This window comes from Callithrix jacchus, chromosome 19, assembly GCF_049354715.1.
Source record: "Callithrix jacchus isolate 240 chromosome 19, calJac240_pri, whole genome shotgun sequence".
Lineage (NCBI taxonomy): Eukaryota > Metazoa > Chordata > Mammalia > Primates > Cebidae > Callithrix > Callithrix jacchus.
Genome location: NC_133520.1, coordinates 22,588,034 through 22,608,215, shown reverse-complemented (window position 1 = coordinate 22,608,215; position 20,182 = coordinate 22,588,034). Strand labels below are relative to the sequence as shown.

Genomic DNA, 20,182 nt, shown 5'->3' with positions numbered 1-20,182 from the left:
CATTTGTGTGGGCGCGCGTGTATATGTATTTGTGGAGAACAGGCCCCTTGGGCAGAAAGGAGAACTAAGGTATACTGAGCACCTTCTTATTTCCTGAATGAGCATGCAAGTCAATTCTTTCTATTTCCATCTGGTGGAGCCTGTGCTTCAAAGAGGTAAATGGTGAAGCTGGGATTTAAACATTCTCTATACAACTATTTGAAAATAAACACAATTCTTTTCTTTCCCAGAAAAAAATATCCTTCAGTGAACTTCAGTAAGAACAAGCTGCAAAGATAAAGACAAGTGTCCCCCAAACATACCAGCCCTGAAGAGAGCTATGAGAGCCCGAATGTAAAGCGTTCTGAGTTCCTGAGAAAGTGGGTCCCGCCCCAGCAGAGCCACGAGAGTAGAAGCCATGAGGCTTGCAGAAGAGATGAGGGTGGTCCCGCCTGAAGGGGACACACTGGAGATGAGGTTCCCACTCCTTGCCCCGGAGTGCCCAGCTACAGCTCTCAGGTGACAGTGGTGGCTACTAGGTCTCCTAGGTGAAGTCAAGGTGAAATCAGCCTCTTTTGTTTTTTCTCTCTTTGCTGAGACCCAGCTGCTTCTGTCATCAGGTTTTCAAGTTAAAATCTATTTAAGGAGAGGAATTCTTCCTTACTAAACCTGGTAATTTTTATCCCCGTCCCAGAAACCCTCACCCCATCGCCAAGACAAATTCTATTCTTAAGAGAGGGCAGTACCCCACGAGGCCATGTGACAAAACGGCCGAGGCTTTACTGAGAAGCGTGTTTTTCCTAGATCCTTCTGATGGAGATCGCCAAAGAAGGCTAAAGGCAGCGGAGGCATTTCTTATCTAAGCACCCAGAAGGCTGCATAAACAATCAGGGCACACAATGCCTGAGGGCAACAATGGAAAAACCTCATTACACAAGATGAGCCCAGCAGCGGCTCGTAAGGAGCCCCCTGCTCACGGGGAAGCCATTAAGGTGGGTCCAGAGGGAACATGCACAGCTGGTCACCACCTGTGAGTCACATCCCCGAAGCAGAGCTCAGAGAGGACAGGAGCTGACAGGCTTCAGGGGTGGTGTGGGAGGAGGGGAGACCAGAGTGGTCTCAATCCAGGGCTCGTCCCATCCCATGCCACGTACCCATCAGGGGAGAACCCACACCGCACTGCTTCACCGCCCCTCTTGGGGCCTCAGTTTCCTGTGTCCAGTGAGGGACAGACGGCTGGTATACCAGGCTCCTTGGACGGATGGACACTCTAGGGCCCTGGAAAGTGACCTTCCCTCATCCCAGCAGCAATGGCCCCCCCGAGGAAGACTAGAGAGGCCACTCTCCCAGCTGCAGGGTGCCAGTTCATATTTTATCCATACAGGCGAAGGCAAATGAGCACACCTGGAGGAAGGGTCCCGGGACCCTGGAGGGGCCATGCAGAGACGGCTCACTGCCGGAAAGTGGGGAGCTCATTATGGAGACTGCACCCACCAGAGACAGTTGGGGGCCAGACTCAACAGAGAGAGATGACTACAGCTGGCAGCAGGGTGTGAGGACAAAGGCCTGGGGCTGAGACCTGGACGGGTTGGGAACCAGACCTGCTGGCATGGGGGCTGCAGGCAGAGGGAGCCGGTGAGCAGGTGGGGCTGGCTGTGGCTGCGGGGCAGGGAGGCCTGGACCTGGGAGAGCACTGGGCAGGGAGGCAGGCCAAGCTGGGCCCCAGTCCTGGCTCCTTTCTCCGCCTCAGTGACTGTTCTTGAACAAGTCCTGTTTGGGGCCCCATTTTCTTGTTTGTAAAATGAGAGTAACATATAGATTCCCGTTCTCCCAGGAGAGAAAGCTGTCAGATGTGGGTACAGGGCTGTCTGTGGAAGGGTCTTTAGCCCTCTGTGTTCAAGGAGGGGACCCAGATGTCTCTAAAGTTACTCCATGAATGGTCAGTCTGGTGCCAGGCGGAGTTGCCACCTGCGTTCTCAACAATGAAGACCTCGGAGCCTGGAGCAGGGTCAGGCCCGCCCTGTTGGAGTGCAGCTCCCTGGAGACCCACCAGACAGTGAGAGGGGTCCTGTGACCCAGGAAAGTGAACAGATGCTGGGCAGGACAGTGTGGTTCAGCTTCTGCAAGGCTATTTGAAGCTAAGAAACTTCTAGTTCTTGGACTTCTCCCAGAGGCTAAAGATCCAGGGCCCAGAAAGGAGTGTCTTCTGAGAGTTCCTGGTATCCACAAGCCTCTCAGTGCTGAGCTCTGATGCAGCCAGGCACCTCACGCTTGGCTCCCCTCCGTTTCTTCACCATGAAAATGGTTCCCACGTGGCCACAGCCCTGAGAGTCCCCCATCCCAAGGCCGCCCTGCCTGGATGAGGGCCGTGGAGCATTCCTCTTGTGAGAACGCCATGCACTTGCATGAGAGCCCTCTTTTCTCTCTGCCAGTAGCAGCACACAGGGCTTCCCTGTGGTTTTAAATAGCAGCACCCAGGCTGTGCCTCATGTCACTGCCTAGCAGTAAATAGAAAAAGCCCTTTCCAGGTCCAGGGCGGGGGAAGGAAGGCTGCAGGGTGACCCCAGCTGCCCCAGCCCAGACCCTAGGAGCAGAGATAAACTAAAAGATGGGAGATTCCAGAGAATCAATGAATGCCCTTGTGATGGCTGGGGAAACCACAGCAGCTGCCTCAGGAACCAAACGCACTCCAGGCACATGCTGCTTTCCAGGAGCGCCAGTCCTCGTCCCCCAGCTAAGGCAGGTAACAAGACAAGAAAAGAGGATAATCCAGAAGAATCCCGCCCAGAGGGGTTTATCCCCCGCCACCGCGCCCCTCCTCTGGGGACATATTTAAGAGTGAGAGCTCAACGGAGCTTCTGTCTCTTCTCTGTCTGAAAACAGACCCCACCCCAGGCCCCAGCCTCTCAAGCCAAGCTCTAAGAAATACAAAAGCAACCTTCCAATGTCTTGAACGAGGTGTGGCAAAGGGTACCTGGACCCCCGCCCAGGGCAGAGCTGGCCGCCTGCCCCTGTGTCACCTCAGGGAATCGGGACATCCCTTGTGACCCTTCCGGAGTGCTCCCAAAGCTCCCTATGTGTGGCAGGTCCCTGCTGGCCTCCCGGGGCTGTGGGCCACTCCTTGGTGGACCCGGGGCAGGTGGCCAGCTGACTGCGGCCCCCTCTGCTGTGACCCTTACTTCCTCACATGCAGATGTGGGGCCGGCCTAGCCCGTGGATGTGCCGGGTTTCTTCCTGAACTGACTGAGTACTACAGTGCAGGGGCACTCGCTGCTGGCCGGCACTGCTTTTGTTATCTTTCGGGAGATGGAAGGGCCCATTTCTGCAGACGCGCCCCAGCACCACGGCATGGTGTGCACACTCATACCCGTTACCACTGATGGGGCTGTCGCTCTGTGACAGGTCCTGGGCTAGCTCATTACGGCCTTGTTCCTATGTTCCAGTTAGGAGTGTTTTCTCCATTTTACAGATCAAAGAGCCTGAGGCTCAGCAAATTACTTCCCCAAAGTCATCCGATTCTATGTCCTGCCAGTAGGTACCCTGCACATGGGGAGCCTCCAGCCAGTTTTTTCCATGCCTAGCAGAGAGCGAGGGCCCACCCCCCCAGTGCCTCTTCAGCATCGAGACAGCAGGATAAAGACTGGGCAGGGCGGGTCCCCTGGGCAGCCCGGGAGAGTTTTCTCACTGCTCCTTTAGCAGAGGAGCCCAGGGCCTCTGGTACCCCTAAAGCTGCCACCAAAATCCCAGATATGTCTATCTCTGGGGCTGCTCAGGTGCCACCTCTGGTGCAGCTGTCAGATGACACAAGGTTTAAGCTCTCCCACGTGTCAGATCAGAGCAGCCAGACACTTCTAGACTCTGTGGATGGGATTCTGCACTTGTGATGTTCTTAGGGGCACTGGTGGAAAGGAAAGCACCAGGATGCTGGGGTGCCCCGGGGCAGGTCAAGGGCACCTGCACTCCAGGGCTGGAGAAACATAGCTTTTACTTTGATTCTGGGCAGAGTGGTTAAACCCACTGAGGCCAGGCATGCGGTCTTTCGGGTAACCCCCGGCTTCACAGGCTTGGATGTGAACTGGGGGGCACTCCCTGGGCGGCTGTGTCCCCAGTTAAAGGAGCACTGGACTGGGCTTGGCTTCGTTGCTCCTCTGCAGGCAGGGCAAGCGGTGCCTTCTGCTGACATTTGTCACCCCTGCCTGCTGCAACCTGGACCTCGCTCTGTAAGAAGGTCTTGTGCTAAACTCCAGAAGCGCAGGGAAAGACAGAGCTTCAGTTTTCTCAGAGGAATTTGGAAGGAATGGATCAGAAAACAGCCAGGCCAGGGTGAGGGAGGGGTGGTGGAGAGAGAAGCGGGAGTGATTCTTTAATATTCAGAGAGGCCTGGAGACCTCTGGTGTGGTCTTGTCCCCTTGCACCTGACTCGAAGGACCCAAAATCTTCAGAGAACGTGGAGAGAGATTTGTAGTGGGAGGGAAAAAATCTGACAACAAAACCCTAACCCTTTTCATGCTGGAGGAGACAGAAGTCAGAGGTGAAGGGAGCTTGAGGAGCGGCAGCTGCGTTCCCCTAACAGAGAGGCCTGGCCCAGCGGCTCCGACCAACTCTGCTCCCCACATCACCTGGGAGTTGGAGGACCTCGCCTTTGGGAAGCTCAGGGCATGCCACGTCCTGTCTCCCTTTTCCTCTTTCCCTTTTCCCAGAAGTTCCTGGTCTGAAGAGCAGATGGGAGTCTGCTCCCTGGAGGCAAGGCCTACACAGAATGCTCTCCTGCTCAACACACAGCCGTAAAACAGACCCAGCATTCTGTGCCAGGTGCAGAGTGCAGCCTTCCTGGGCAAGCGGTTCCTCCTCCCCACCTCTGGCCCATCCTTGGAGGTGCCCCAAGCCAGCAGGGCTGCCTGGGCAGAGTCTCTGATTCTGAGTGTTTTTCTGGATCAAGTTCCAAGTCTCTCATAATGCTAACGGTTCCTGGGGGACACCATCCTCCCCAGATCCTCCCCATCAGGCGTTCTCAGTCAGGCTGCAGGGAAAACACTGCCTTCAATGAATCAAAGGACAAAGGGGCAGAACCTCCAGGTCCAGCCTTTGTCATTCATATGGCAGGGGAAAAAGGGGTGCTGGGGGTGGGGGAGGAGGAGGAACAGGAGGAAGAGAAGAGGAGGAGAGTGAAGAGGGGGAGAAGGGGGAGAAGGAAGAGGAGGGAGGAGGGAGGAAGAGGAGGGAGGAGGAAGAGCAGGAGGAGGGTGGAAGAGGAGGGAAGAGGAGGAAGAGGAGGAGGTGGGGTGTAGGGAGAAGAGGTAGGGAGAAGGAGGGGAGGAGGAAAAGGAGGAGATGGGGAGAAGGAGAAGAGGAGGGGAGGAGGAGATGAAGAGGAGAGGAAGGAGGAGGAAGGAGGAGGAAGGGGGGGAAGGAGGGACATAGGTATCCCCTACTCTAGGCTGTGAGGATGTGTGGGCCTCTGGCCACCCCCCTTAGAAAATGCTTTAGCTCTCGTCAGAATCAGCTGCATAACATGCGAAATGAAAGTGAGGGGCCCCTTGTCCAAAACTCAGTAAGAATGTCACCATGGGGAAGGAAAAGCTTCACCAAGCTCGCGGCCCTTCTCAGGCCCTGCGACTGCTCAGCCAAGAAATGGGCCCTGCCTCCTGCGGAGGAAACGGCCCCCCGATTGGGAGACAGCAGGTGACCCCAGGCCTGCAGGTTTCTCTGGCAGGCTCACGGCCAATGACCAGAGGTTCCTCAATCCTGGGTCAGGGGAGGGCTCAAGGCCGCAGGCACCTGGGACTCTCCTTTTGGGGCTCAGAGAAGACCCCTGGAAAGGCCTATCAGGAGAGGTGAGGATGGCAACCAGACCTCAGCCTTCTGCATGTTCTTCAGAGTCTGGCCTTGCTCCCTGTCCCTGTAGTGCTGACTGAGCCTGTCAGCAGCCACTTGCCCAGCCCAGCCTTTCCCACAGGAGGCCAAGCCACCCAGGGCCAGCATTGTCCGATCCTCAGCTCAGTCCACATGCCCCCTGGGGTCTGCTTCCTGTCTTCCTTCCAGCCACTTCCTGCCCCTCCAAACCAATGTTGTTTCTCAACGCAGTTTAGGGTGGGTGGGAGAAGAAAGGGTTGTGACGCTGGGGGCAAACACTTCTGCGTCCTGAGGACCGAAGGTCAGTGGCAGCCCTGGTGACTCCCACCCCCCACCATAGCCCACCTGGGCTCACATTCTCTCGGGCCTGTGGAGTTCTGCAGGCAACTTCTTGCTCCACACACCTGTCCCCATGCCACCTTAGACATGCAAGGGTGTCAGCTTCTGCTATTAGGGACTTTGCAGAAGAATGGCTGCAGATACACAGGACTTAGCTAACTCCTGTGTGGATTTTAAAATGCAACCCAGATAGCCTCTTCCCAGGAAGCCTTCTCGCTGCCCTCCTGGGTGCTTCCAAAGAGACCTGGGTATGCCTCCGTCCCAGTTCTTTGTGTTTGCTGGTTTCTGGGTGACACAAGAAAGGGAAGCTGGTTTACCCTGGTGGGCCCTCAGGGACCCCCAGCAGGTTTGCCGAGTGCCTGGCTGGGCAGGCGCCAATCCTCACAGCATCCAGGAGGAGGGAGATAAACTCAGCAGGTGTGGGGCTGCACTTGCTCCTCGGGAGCAGAGGCTCCTGGAGAAAGTTCACATTCTGGGCAGGTGTGGGCTCCACTCCATTTTCTTATCAGGACCCTGACATTCCTCTCCTGGAAGCCACAGCTGTGTTGGGACAACTTCAGAAAAGCAGGGAGGACTTCAGGAAGGTAGCTCCTTCTAGTCCCAGCGTACCCGTTCCTCCAGCCGCCCTTCTTGCTGATTTTGCCAGGCCCACGGTGGTTTCACCACCTCGCAAATTAAGGGCTGAATACTCCTCTCTCGCTCCATCAGGATCCTAAAGCCTCCACCTCTGAGGTGGAAAGGCAGCTCATCAAGCTGAACGTTGTTCCAGAGGGCAGGACGATGACACAGCGCAATTCAGGCTTCGAGGCTGGAACGAGTCTTAGGTCTGCCGCCTTCCAGCTGGGGCATGGGCAAACCTCAGTGTACACTGGGCACAGCAGGTATCAATGCACACGCCCTGCCCTCCCCATGCAGTCACCGTGAGAGCCTATGCAGGCGACGGGCACAAACAGCTGCTCTGTAGACTGTCACGGACAGGCAAACCTTCCAGGCTCACTTCGGTTTTTTGCTTCTGTGTCTATTTTCTTAAATTGGAATAATTTTTTCCTCCAAGGCACAGCAGACTGGCAAGCATCCAACCAGGCACTTTCAGAGGGCCTGACTGTAGCCGCTGGCGATCAGATGAGCTAGCTGTGTGATTAATTGCTTACAAAGCTTCCCGTCCCATGCCCACGGCAGCTCTGGGGACTCATGGGCAGTTCCGCAGGCCCCAGATGTATGACTTGGAAAGAGTCAGAGCCCAGGTGAGTCAGTATCAGTTTCTGGTTCAAGTCACTGACGTTGCAAAAAGAAGAAAGAGTGATTTCCCGGACCATCTTATTTCACATATGTGGAACTCTGCTAGGCACCGCCAGAGAAGGATATTTTCGAGGTGAATAATAAGATTAAAAATGTCATTTTCTAAAAGGGGGTTACATGCTCTTCTTAGCCTCCTTCTCACCTGACTTGTTCCCCCAATTTGGTACTTTTTCCTCTAGCACTTCTCTTTTTATTTAAATAGTCTGATCACTTGGCTATTATTTTTAGATAATGATAAAGAGTATCCGTGTGTTGTTTTTTGTTTGTTTGTTTGTTTTTTGTAAAAGAGATGAGGGGAAATCTCTAAAATATCAGAAATGGGAAATGTTCTCTGGACTCTCTAACACTCCCAAGACAGTATTGCCAGTCTAACTCTGCTGCGTGTGTGCAAAGAGATCACGTTACACGTCTAACATACTGTTAGATACTGTGCCAATAGCTCAGGCAACTCTCACAACACAGATATAGTTGTCTCCATTTAGCAAATGATGACACAAGTTCAGAGAGGTTTAGTAACTTGCAAAAGGTCACACAGCTTCCGGGTTTGTGCCACTTAATTCCAAGGATTTTGTTTCACCCAACAGGATTACTGGGCCCCCATCATCTCTCTTGGACCTGGGGCTATCTGCTTCTCCCCTAGTTATAAAATAGCCTCACATAAACAGCAAGGGCTTTGTCAGACGAGTGACCTTTCAGATGGGGGAGCCTAAACAAAGGCCTACTCTCCCCTCCCTCCTTCTGTTCCCAGAACGTCCTCACTGACACACACTCAGGGAAGACGCATTTGGTGCTGAAAGTGGATGAAAGACGCCCCTGCCCAGGGAGAGTTTGTTCTGTGTCAGAGCCTTTGTTCTGCTCTTGCAAAAGTCTGAGTGAGAGTCATTGAGTTTTCCATGTTTGGAAAAAATGTTTTTTTTCTTCCTTCTTTATTTGGTCTTTCTAAAACAGCAGTTAGGGTTTCCCTAGTGATCATTACTTCCTTCACTGGGGAAAAGCCTGGTGCTTCTCCTAGGCTGCAGAGTCGGGCGGCGGCCAACTTTGTTCATTGTATTCCCCCTGGCAGGGCCCAGCTGGGTTGACAGCGGCTGGGTACAAGCCCAGGCAGGTAGGGGCCCCTGGCTCAATAGCTCCCTCCTGTAGCCCTGGTTAGAAACCTGGCTGGGGCCAAAAGCGAAACCCGCCCCTGCCAAAAAGGAGATGGGAGGGGAGGAGGGGAAGGGTTTTCAAAACCAAGACACCAAGGATCGGAAAAATTAAGCCCAAGGACTTGGCAGGACAGGTAGCTCCAGCTAAAAATAAAAGTCTGGATTTAAGACTAACTGCCTTTCCCCCTTTCACAAACAAGAAAATCCCCCTAAATGCCAAGTGCAAAAGCACTTTCAGAAAAGATCCGAGTAAGGCTTTATTTCATCCCCCGCCCCCACCCCTGGTGTGATGTTCCCGAATGCTGGACAGGACAGAACATCCTCCGCAGGGCCGCTCACCAGGCACGAGCTTCTCCCCCACCCTTTACGGAACCCGTGAGCACAGGGTAGGGATCCCCCTGAGGGCTGTTGGGTGGGTGAAGGGACTCCTTCAGAAACAATTGCTGGGCCTGGACAGGAGACCGAGGATGGTGGGTCCTTACCAGCCCCTACAGGCAGGAGCAGCACGACCTGGCTCAGTATGTTCTCTGGGTGAGCGCTCTGTCCTCCCCACTCCCAATCAGGCTTTGAGGGCGGCCAGGCCCCTGGCTTACAGTGTGTAGAACTGGTCAGGCTGAAGGCTGGAGCTTGCAGGCAACGTTCAAGCCCTGGCTGACCCTGGCTGAGGGATGCCACCATGCTCCATCGACCCCTAGCAGCACATTCTGACCAAAACCAGGAAAACCCTGAGTGACTGCCCAACTGTCTCCTCCTGATTAGCTGCCTTCTTCCTGTTGCAACTAGAGGCCCAGTTTCTAGGCCAAGGGCAGCACCCAGACTGGCACCCAGGGGGCCTCCGTCACGGCCACTCTTCCTCTTCCACTGTAAGCCCTCAACTCTGCCGAAAGGCCCAGCCGGCAAGGACAGGGCTCTGGGAGCAGCCCAGGGCCTCACCAAGGCTCCCTGACCATGCATAAGAGGGAGCAGGGTCCGTCTGGGATACAGAGCCACTGCCATATACTGCCCCACACTGACTCTCTGGCGTGCCCACTCCAAACCATCAGGGCAAGCCATTCCATACCTGCCCCACATCCAGGTCTGCTGTGCAGGAGCTCTGCCCAGAAAGCTCTCCCTCCTCCCTTCTGTGTATCCACATCCTACCCGCCCCCCCTCATCAGCAGATCCCCTGGAATCTGCAAGCTGGCCCTACCTTCTCCCTGAAGTTCTCGGGCCACTTCAGCCCTACACCCCTCCTGGAATCCTCCCTGAAGCTGGAGGGAGATGCAGGATGTGGATATGCAGAAGGGCGGAGGGAGAGCTTCCTGGCAGGGCACCCGCACAGCAGACCTGCGGTGGGGCAGGGAAGGAACAGGAAGCTGGAGTGCTTCATGTCTCCCAGTGGCAGGAAGGCTCCGGGGAACCAGGGATCTGTCCTAACCCTCTGTATGTCCCCCTAGGTTGGACATCCAGTGGGAGTCAAATACTCCCAGTACCAACTGACAAGAGGACCCTGTGGGCCCAGCACATGCTAGGGGCCAGGCCTGGAGGATAAAGCACATCTACACCAAGGCTCACACTGCCTTCCATTCACTGCTCACATCTGGACTTTTCAGACTTCTCCAAGTAGCAGGAGGGGGCATATTTGTGGGAATTTCCATTTGGTCTGCCCAGGTTTCTCTCCAGGACCCACAGCTGGCAGCCTGGCTGGCCCCGGCCCCTGAGGCCTTTTCACTTAGACTCGAGCATTTGGGGGCCACCTTCTCTCAGGTTAGTCACTGTTTGCTCACTCTCCCATCCCTCAATCTGGGATGCCTTTGCTGGCAGGCAGGGAACACCTCTTCATGGGTGTCCCCAGTGTCCTGCAGGAACCAGGGACACTGGAGACATTAGCAAAGAATGCTCTTCCATTAGTGACTCTGTCTCAGGTCCGCACTCCTTCCCTCATCCACACTGTGTAGGAGCTGGCATCAAAGGGGCCCACAAACTTGCCAAAGCAGTCTTTTTTTGGTTACTCAAGAATCGAGGTGTCCTTCATCCAAAATGGAAATGTTCCTAACCCTCCCTGCTGGTCCAGGCCCAGCAAATGCTCCATCTCTGGTGAGAAGGTCATTAACTTCCCTCCTCCTCCCTCCTGGATTCTATCCTCTTAAGAACTAAAAATAATGAAGGGCTAGAGGAGAGAGGCGAGAGAGGAAGAAGTCATAGGAAACGCTGTGCTGAACACAGAGGCCTCGCAGAGCTCACACCAGGGGCCTCTCCAGGCCTTAAAGTCTGCTGGGCCCAGAGGTTAGGAGGGGAGCAACAATAGGAGGAAACAGGGAGTGGCCAAGGGGGCTGGGGAAGAGCCTGAGGCGGGTGGGCAGCCTTTGGAGGCTGACTTCCTAATGGGTAAAGCTCAGAGGACAGAAGGGCTCAGCCTGTCCTCTGGGAAAGGGCGCCTGGGCTCTGCCCAGCCGGTTAGGGGCCGTGGCCACAACACACAGCAGATCCCCTCCTGCCCTGCACTCATCTACTCCTCCCCAGAGATTTTATTTTTACTTTGGTAAATGCAAAACAAGGCCAAGTTAGGGTGGAAATTTACCAAAGGCCTTCACTGATCAGCAGACAACTGGCACTGAAGTTCTGGAACCTCCGAGCACCCAGAGTCCATCTTGGGCCACTCTCTCAGAGGGGCCAGCCAGGGGACTCAGCCCCATCTCCACCCGCAACACAACTCCTTGGGAACAGCTCCCCGGCCTGGGGAGCTAGAGTTGCTTAATCCTTCCTTTATAGCCCACAGAGAGGTACTGCAGGGTGGAGCGGTGTGGAGCCCACAGCATGCCAGCTGTTCTAGTGTCGGTAAGAAACAGCTCATGTGCTTACTGGAGCCAGACACAGGGCTGAGTATTTGCTATGTGTGTGTGTAAGAGTCTCTCAACCTGTCACAGAGGTGCTGTCACTGTCCCACCTTACAGATGGGAACACTGTGGCACAGAGTGGTGAGACAACTTGCCCAGGGTTCTGTAGATGTGTAGTGAGGCAGGCTGGCTGCAGGTCCAGGCTCTTCATCACTCTGCTGGGTGGCCTCATTTCCTGTCATGCACAACAGGTAACATTATAGCCAGATAAATTCAGGTTTAGCTTCTGTCACTCCTGGCTGGTGGCATTACCAAGTTACCAAACTGAGCTTCAGTTTCCTCATCTGTAAAACGGGAATACCAAGTATCCGAAAGGGTTGTTTTCAGGATTAAATTCAATTCTCTGTGTGCAGTGCCTCGCACATACATAAGAGCACTCCACAGAGGCAGATACGTATTGCATACCTCTCACATATACTGTCTGGTCTGAGCCCCTCAAGAGCCTTAGAATCAGATGAACTGTATGACAGGCAGCTCTGTATGGGCCCAGCAGATGTTAGGAGTAGGGTCTGACCACCTCCTCCTCTATCCCTTATCCCAGCCTTGATTCCCACTTTTCCACAAGGAAAGGGCAGAAGGCAAAGGTCACAGCCAGGAGTAAGTGGATCCCCACCGAAAAGTCGTATTCCCTGCCAGAAACGGAGTCTTTCTGGAACTCCAAAATGCCCAGGAGCCACTTTCTAGGCAGGTGTGAGAGGGAGTGCGTGGACGAGGCAGCCTGGCACAGTAGCCACCAGAGACTCTCATGTTTCCCGAAAATTCCCCCACTCAAACCTCCCCCAGGAACCTGGATCTGAACTAAGTAACTCTGCTTGTTCCCCAGAAGACTGAGCCGGGCAACAGGGACGCAGGCACCTCGGCCAGGTGGCCACATGTGGAAACAGACTTCTTCATCCCATGCCAAGGGATGACATTTACAATGCCAGGAATCTGAAAGGAAGTTTTCTGCAGAAAGTTCAAGAATCTAAAATGCCATCTTCTCTACCCCGAGCTCTCCCAGGCACAGCCCTGCTGAAGGAAACACACTTCTGTGTGAGCAGCTCTCTAGTCACCCCTGGTACTTTTTCAGAGATTAATGAGACTGAAAAATCTTCAGGTTATGCATTTTAAAACCTGAGACTACTACTGGATGTAGGAGAAGGGACAAGGTTCCCTCAAGCTCCGACTGCTAAATGTTTACCTCTCTAGGCCAAGAACTTAAATGGACAGAAACTGCCTTTTAGGTAGTTTCAGGGAAAGCAAAAAAGAAAAAGCCTTGTAAGAGATTTGGTTAAGGGGGTAACCCTGCTCTAACTCCAAAGCCAGATTTTTGGGAATTCCCATTTAAGTTATTTCCAACAAGGAAACTTTTGAGGAAGGACTTGAATACCACATGGTGGCTTGTAAGCAGTTATCAAAAATTTAACTATATTTAGAAAATATTTCCAAGCAAGATATGTTGGTCCAATTCATATTTCTGACTGATTATGCTGATTTGCCTGTGGCTACACGGCACTCAGCGAGTGAGAATGCAGACTACAGAGAGAGGCAGAAACCCCAAGCTGCTTTCCGAAGAATCGTGTGCAGCCCTGCCCCAGCCTCAGCCAGTGTGCAGCTCTGAACTCTGCTATGAGTCACCCAGCTTCCCTCTCCTGACCAGAGCTGTGCAGGGCAGAGGTCCCTTCTCAGTTCAGCAGTCATGCATCTGTTCACGTGCAGACCTCTGGAAGCACAGGAAACGGGTTGCCAAAAAGGGACACCAGTGAACCCCCAAGTATGAGCAAGACTCATCAGCTCTCAGAGCTCAGCTGTCCCCCGGGTCATCTTGACGGCATGTGTGATGATATATGCATGATTTTCATGAACAGATTGACTCATCGCCCTTCCCGGTGCATCTCTGTCAGCCAGCTGTGCTAGTGGCTGTGGGTGCTCACTTAGCATTTCCCCATGTGGCAGGAGCCTCCCAGGGCCCCTGAGAGGCAGGTACCAGTCTCAACTCCTATTCCCAGAGCAGCAAACAGGGGCAAAGGTGTGCCCCCAGGTTTGTGTCCTAATCCGGGCAGACCTGGGGTCTTGCTCAGACTCCCACCCTGGAAGCCTGCGCCCTACTGCAGCCAGGTTCTCCCACCCGCCAGGAGCAGAAACACCCTGAGGCTGCTTCCTTTACTTCTCACTTTAGGCCACAATTATTCAACATTTCTTTTCTTTTTCTTTCTTTTCCTTTTTTTTTTTGAGACAGGGTCTCATTCTGTCACCCAGGTGGCAGTAGAGTGCAGTGGCACAATCACGGCTCCCTACAACCTTAACTTCCTAGCTCAAGCAAACCAGCAATCCTCCTGCCTCAGCCTCTCTAGTGGCTTGGACTGTACGTATATACTACCATGACTGGCAAATTTTTAGAGATGGGGTTTTGCCATGTTGCCCAGGCTGGTCTTAAACTCCTGGACTCAAGTGATCCATCTGCCTCGGCCTCCCGCAGTGCTGGGATTACAGGTGTGAGCCACCACGACCAGGTTAACATTTCTTTTATATTGAGATCTTTTGCAGCAGCTTTTGAGATCATCACAGACAGCATGGGTTTTCACAAAACTGAGGTGAGGATCTCCTACAAGAGAGGGGCAAAGAAGGGCTGCAGCCCAGATCCTCCCTGTCTTCTCCTCCAGATTTCAGAGAAGCAAAACCAAGAAACAGAGCCTCAACATCCGTAGAGGCTCGTACAGTTTTTCTCCCTAAGGGATCTTAAAGCCTGCCTCCACAAAGTCACTTTCCTGCCTGAGCAGCTTACAGAAGGCTCCTGGTTCTCTTAGACTTGTTTCATCTCCTTCCTACTGAGTTAGAGGAAATGAAACATGATTGAGGGAATGCAAGTGGGTTATCTGAAAAATGTATTCTGGAATGACAGAGGCTGAAGAACGGGCTTAAAACAACCCCTGGGAGTCCTTCCAGTCAGTGAGTCTGAACATGGGAATGAGAGAGGCACTTGGAGGAATGCTCTGCTTTGTGCAGTGGGGGTTTAGGTCTCACCGAGCTTGGGGCCTTCAGGCTCAGGAGGCAGGAGCTGAACGAGAGCCTCTGACCATCTCCGAAGATGGCAAACCTCCGTTGTGACATCCATCTGCCGTGTGCCAGGCAGTACATGTGTCCTGGTGGGATGAGGGGAGAGCCTCGGGGACTCTGTCCCAGGGAGAAGGACTCCAGACCCTCACGGTGGCCATGGCCCTCTTGCAGGCTCGGCCCCTCCAAGGTCTCCGGGTAGAGCTCACATTTAGGAACTGTAACCTCATTTCTAGGGAACAGAACCAGCTGGCTGACTTACTCCCCTTAACTTTCAAATGCTATTATTAGGGCACATCTGTCTTGGAGTGAAGTCACCAAGGAAAAACCCAACTGAAGAAAATATTTCCAGGCAGTCGTCATTTGAATCTTCGGAAAAGGAAGCGAGCCGATAAACTGCAGAAGAGCCCTGGGATTTAAGGTGACCGAAGAGGTACATGGAAAGTATTTGCCTTGGGAATGTGGGCAGCTGAGCTATTTACACAGTGTGTGGCCGGCACCACGCAAATGGACCAGAGGCTCCTTGAACTATTTCCTCTTCCCTTTCCTCTTCTCCTTTCCCTTAACAGGAAAGCCAGCTACCAGAGGCTCCCCTTTCCTCCCGCCTGAGTCAGGAGGAAAGGCTGTGGGTGAGTGACCAGCAGCCAGGTGATGTAGGGCAGAGGCCAGCAGACTTACTTCGTTCGACTACATATTTTTCTAAATTAGTTGCCAACATTTAAAAATCAGATTGGACACAAAAATCCGAATTTCCAACTTCTCTTTGAAATCCTGGGCATGCAATCCCGGACAGTGTCCCCTGCCTGGGGCTGAGCAGCAGCCGTTTGAAATGGGGCCTTCTCTTCCCCTGTCACTGGGCCCTGCTGACACATGTCACCTGCCCGGCCCCTGGCAGCATTTGAGTTTGAGCAGCTGGATTTAGAGACAAAGGGGGAAAGTGCTGAGGAAAGCCGAAGACCTCAACGGTAGTCTACTCACTGGCCATGTCGACACGGGCAAGTCACCCACTTTGCTGAGCTGCTGTTTCTCCCTCTGCAAATAGAGATGAAAATGCACAGCAAGGCCTCATCTCCAAAACTGTAGGAGGACTATGTAGGAAAACGAGGGACGTGCTTGAAAACCTGAACACACACCATGCAAGGTAAGATGTGGCCCTTCAGGTCTAAAAGACAAAATAGAACCCCAAGACAAAACGGGCCTCTCTGATGAGATGGGTAGCGGAGGAAACAACTGGACACATGAGAGCTACCTCGGTGGTCACCTTCGGGGGCCTAGATGGGGGCCAGGATTTCTAAACCACCCAGCCCCACCAACCTGGCCCCACCTGCTGTATCACCTCCTCCCCCGGAGAACATCACTGGGGTCATGGCTGAGCAGTACCTGACTCTGACCAACCTCCGCTTCTGATTAGTTAGAACACAATGTAGAACCAGGGGTGGCTGGCATTTGGGGCTTCCAGACATGGCCCAGCCCGGGTGAGGTGAGAAGACACTCACGGAAGCATCTGCGGTGGGGCCAGGAGGAAGCCTAGCATCTTGTCAATGAAACTCAACACTCAAAATGCTAGGAGCACATCACGAGGCACTGTGGCCTCTGATGATTTCACAGTGTGGCGGCCAAGTGCATTTTGAGGGGTGACCCAAAAGCTCCTGGCCATCTGCAGTCTTCCCCACCAGCCTGCCTAAAACAGAAAGAAACGACAGACATGACTGCAGAGGGCTAGCTACCAGTGGGCTTCTCAGAGGATAAGGAGAGGTTTAATGACAAAGGCATCAGTCCCATAATTGCCCCAAAGCCCTCCCTAAAGCCACATGTGGACAGTGAGCAACTGTGATACCAGAAGGGAACGCAGGGCACAGTGGGATCTGGTGCCCGTGGCAGCAGTGACTCAGACCACCCAATCAGGGCATGACTCGGCCAGCTCTGCCAGCTCCCATCAAGCCAGAGGAGCTGAGAGGGAGAAGCTGTAAGTGCTTGCTGCTCTCAGGAGCAAGAGGTCATCTTGCTTCTTACCAGCTCTCTACCAAAGCATCATACATGATGGACATGGTTCCCTGGTGGCCAGGGGCTCCAGGGGTTCTGGGCAGATAGAGCATGTGCGGAGTCGTGCCCCAGCACCAAGACCCCACAGGTCTAATGGGACCATGCTGAGCATATGAGGATCACAAATTCCATGGGAGACCCTAAGATGTCCCCTCAGGGACAGCTAAGGAGACCCTGGAATAGGGCTGCCAAAACATCTCATCAATCACCAAAATCCCTAATTTACCACCCTGACAACTCTCTGTGTGGCCAGCACCCCTTCCTCTTCCTATCTCTCCAGGACCACAACAGCCTGCCCTGCCTTGGATGTGCCTTCCTGCAACCCACCCTCTACTTGTCAGCCTTGCAGATCTTTCTAGAACGTCAATCTGATCATGCCAATTCCATCATGTCCCCCCCTGATTTAAACCTTCCATAGCTTCCCAAAAGCCTTCAGGACAAAGACCAAACTCCTGCACATGGACTCCCAAGGGCTCTCACTCTCTCCCCACCACCGCGCCCCTTCACTCCCTGGCTGCTGCAAAACTGACCTGGTTGTGTTTGCTGTCACATAACACACTGCTTCATGCTCCTGATCCTTTTGTGCTGGCCCCTCTGGCTGGAAGACCCTTCCCCTAACCTACCACCCAGAGAACTCTTCTTCATCCTTTACGTGCACGATTATCACCTCCTCTTTACACTCTTTGCCCAATGCACTCGAAAAGGCTAATCACTTCTCCCCTATGCCTCACACATGCAGGTGCTGCTCTGCTGAGAGCACATTCACATAATCTGGTGACACCATGAGTGTCACCCCCACTAGAGTGAGCATTCTCGGAGGGTTGGAAATGGCCAGTTCATTGCTGAACCCCTACACCGTACCTGGCACGCTGCTTTCCCAGGGTTGGGAATCAATAAACGTAGGTTAACATAAATGTGTGGGACCTCTGCCAAGACCCAAGAGTCCAGCTGAGAAGGTGGAAGAATGCTCAGAATGCCCAGACCTTATTGCGGGGTCTGGCATAAGGCTGGGGTTTCTGAAGCAGAAAGGTAAGGTAAGAAAGGGTTGCCTCATACCCAGAGGCCAAGAACCAGAGGCAGTAGCCTCCAGGCTCAGCAAGGTCCCACCACCAGGGCCAGCCCATCAGGGAGAGAGGCGAACGAGGAGAGCTCCGGAACCAGGACCCAGGCAGGTAACCTGGGCTGACTCCCAGGCTCCCTCGCCCAATCAGACCACCCACACTTTCTGACATCGGTGTTGTCCCTGGATGCACTGGACATGGCTGGGAGCTCTTTCTCCTGCAGATCTGGGATAGGGCTACAGGAATTCAGAAGAGGAAGCTATCACTTTGAGAGAAGAGGGGAATAAATTAAGGAAGCTTCGTGGAAAAGGTGACGTTTAAGCTAAGTCTTAAAAGATGAGGACAATGAAGGTGGGGGGAGAGAGAGGGGGCGGGGAGAGAGAGGTAGAGGTTGCTATTTCAGGATTGAAGAAAGCATGAGCAAAAGCCTAGAAGCAAAAAAGCACCAATAGCACAGCCAACAGCTCGTCTCAGCTCAGCACCAAGGGCCTGACAGTTTTTATTTATGTTTCTAACTTTTCAACAAGAGATCTTAGTCAATCCTGAAGAATTGAAGCAGAGGACTTTGTTGCAATGTCTAGAATTGACTGTGAAATGGGATTGTTGTGATTTTCTGCCAAATTTTATGTTTAAGGTTTATCCTATTTGTATCTCTGCTGTTTTAACCAAAAGAAACTTCAAAATTAACTGGAATAAAAAGTGCTCTGCAACCAGCTTTGAGGGAAGATAGACCAACACATTTGACTTTGTCTATTGATCATGATGAATAGGCAAAGATGAGTTTTTACAAAGACTCAATTTACAGAAGACTCAAAACCAGAAACTATAGAGTTATTATTCATTACTGCTACAGACCACTATGAAAGTGTAACGTTTCTTTTTTTTTCGAAATAAGCATTAGCGTCATTAAATTCATTACTCCCTACCTCCCCAACTATTTTTATTGCTGGCATGATCATATACACAAAATTCAATAATAGAAATGTTTAACTGTCTGAAATTCTTTTCTGGCCATCATCATCATTATTACTTATTTCTTAATTAATTAATGAAATAATTTTGTTATTACAGAAGAGGGAAGTATTTTTAAAAATCTACTCCTGGGCCAGTCATGGTGGCTCATGCCTGTAATTCCAGAACTTAGGGAGGCGGATGCGGGCAGATCACCTGAGGTCAGTCAGGAGTTCGAGACCAGCCTGGCCAACATATGAAACCTCATCTCTACTAAAAATACAAAAATTAGCCAGGCGTGCTGGTGGACACCTGTTATCCCAACTACTTGGGAGGCTAAGGCTAGAGAATCGCTTGAACCCAGGAGGCGGAGGTTCCAGTGAGCAGAGATCGCACTATTGCACTGGGCAACAAGAGTGAAACTCCATCTCAAAAAAAAAAAAAAAATCTACTCCTGGTGTCAAATATGCTAGATGCACCACTGACCCAGCTTCCTAACAAGAAGGTCTTAAGAGAACAGAAGGTGAGAATTCTGGAATGACAAAGCCAGCATCACCACAGGCCTCAACTGCCAGGCTAATGAACTTGGACTACAGTCTCCAGGTAAATAACAGAGAAAATTACCAAGAACTTTGACTATCCAAGACATAAAACCTCAAAGTATCAAAAGCAAAGACACCTGCAAACCAAAGCAAAAGTCAAAAAAACTGGAGAAAATATTTTACAAAATAAAGTGTGATTGAAGGGTTAAGTTTTATATACAAAGAACTCAAATAAATGGGTAAAAACAATCTCAGGTGCCAACAGATAACCCGGCAACATACATATAATTCAACATACATATAATGAAAATAACAGTATACTGTTTGCCTATAGCAAAACAAAAATATATATATATCTTTTTGAGACGGAGTCTTGGTCTGTTGCCCAGGCTGGAATGCAGTGACATGATCCCGGCTCACTGCAACCTCTGCCTCCAGTCAACAATTCTCCTGCCTCAATCTCCTTGAGTGGCTGGGACTAGAAGATGTACACCACCACACCTGGCTAATTTTTGTATTTTTAGTAGAGATGGGGTTTCATTATTTGGTCCAGCTGGTCTCGAACCTCTGACCTCAAGTGATCTGCCCACCTCGGTCTAGCAAAATGCTGGGATTATAGACATGAGCCACTAGGCTCAACCACACAAAAAAATTTCTGTTTTTTTAAACAGTGAATCCTAGTGCTGGTAAGGAGGACAATAAGGTGTGACACACTCCAACTCACCGCTGGGAGGCATCCCCAATACACATGACCTTTTGGGAAAGCAGCCCAGGAATATGCTGCAAAGGCTATAAAAATGTTTCAAATTTCCAGTTAGTTATTTCACCTCTGGAAATCTACTTAAGGAAATACTTTTTCCAAAATATGGAAAATGTTACATACACAAAGATCTTACTATACCATTGTTTTTAATAACAATAGTAGTGAAAATAGCCCAACTTCCAACAATAGAGAAATAATTAAATAAATTAGGGGCACATCCTTGGGATTGATCATTCAGTCCTTAACTATAAGGGTTAAGAAAGAAGGATGGAGGCTGGGAGCGGTGGCTCACGCCTGT

The 20,182-nt window shown here is 52.1% G+C and overlaps 1 protein-coding gene across 4 annotated transcripts in view; it reads right to left on the bottom strand.

Moving 5' to 3' along the window:
- ITPKB (inositol-trisphosphate 3-kinase B) overlaps positions 1 to 20,182 on the bottom strand; it is a 104,762-nt gene that overhangs the window by 16,150 nt on the left and 68,430 nt on the right. The gene's annotated exons all lie outside the window — the stretch shown is intronic.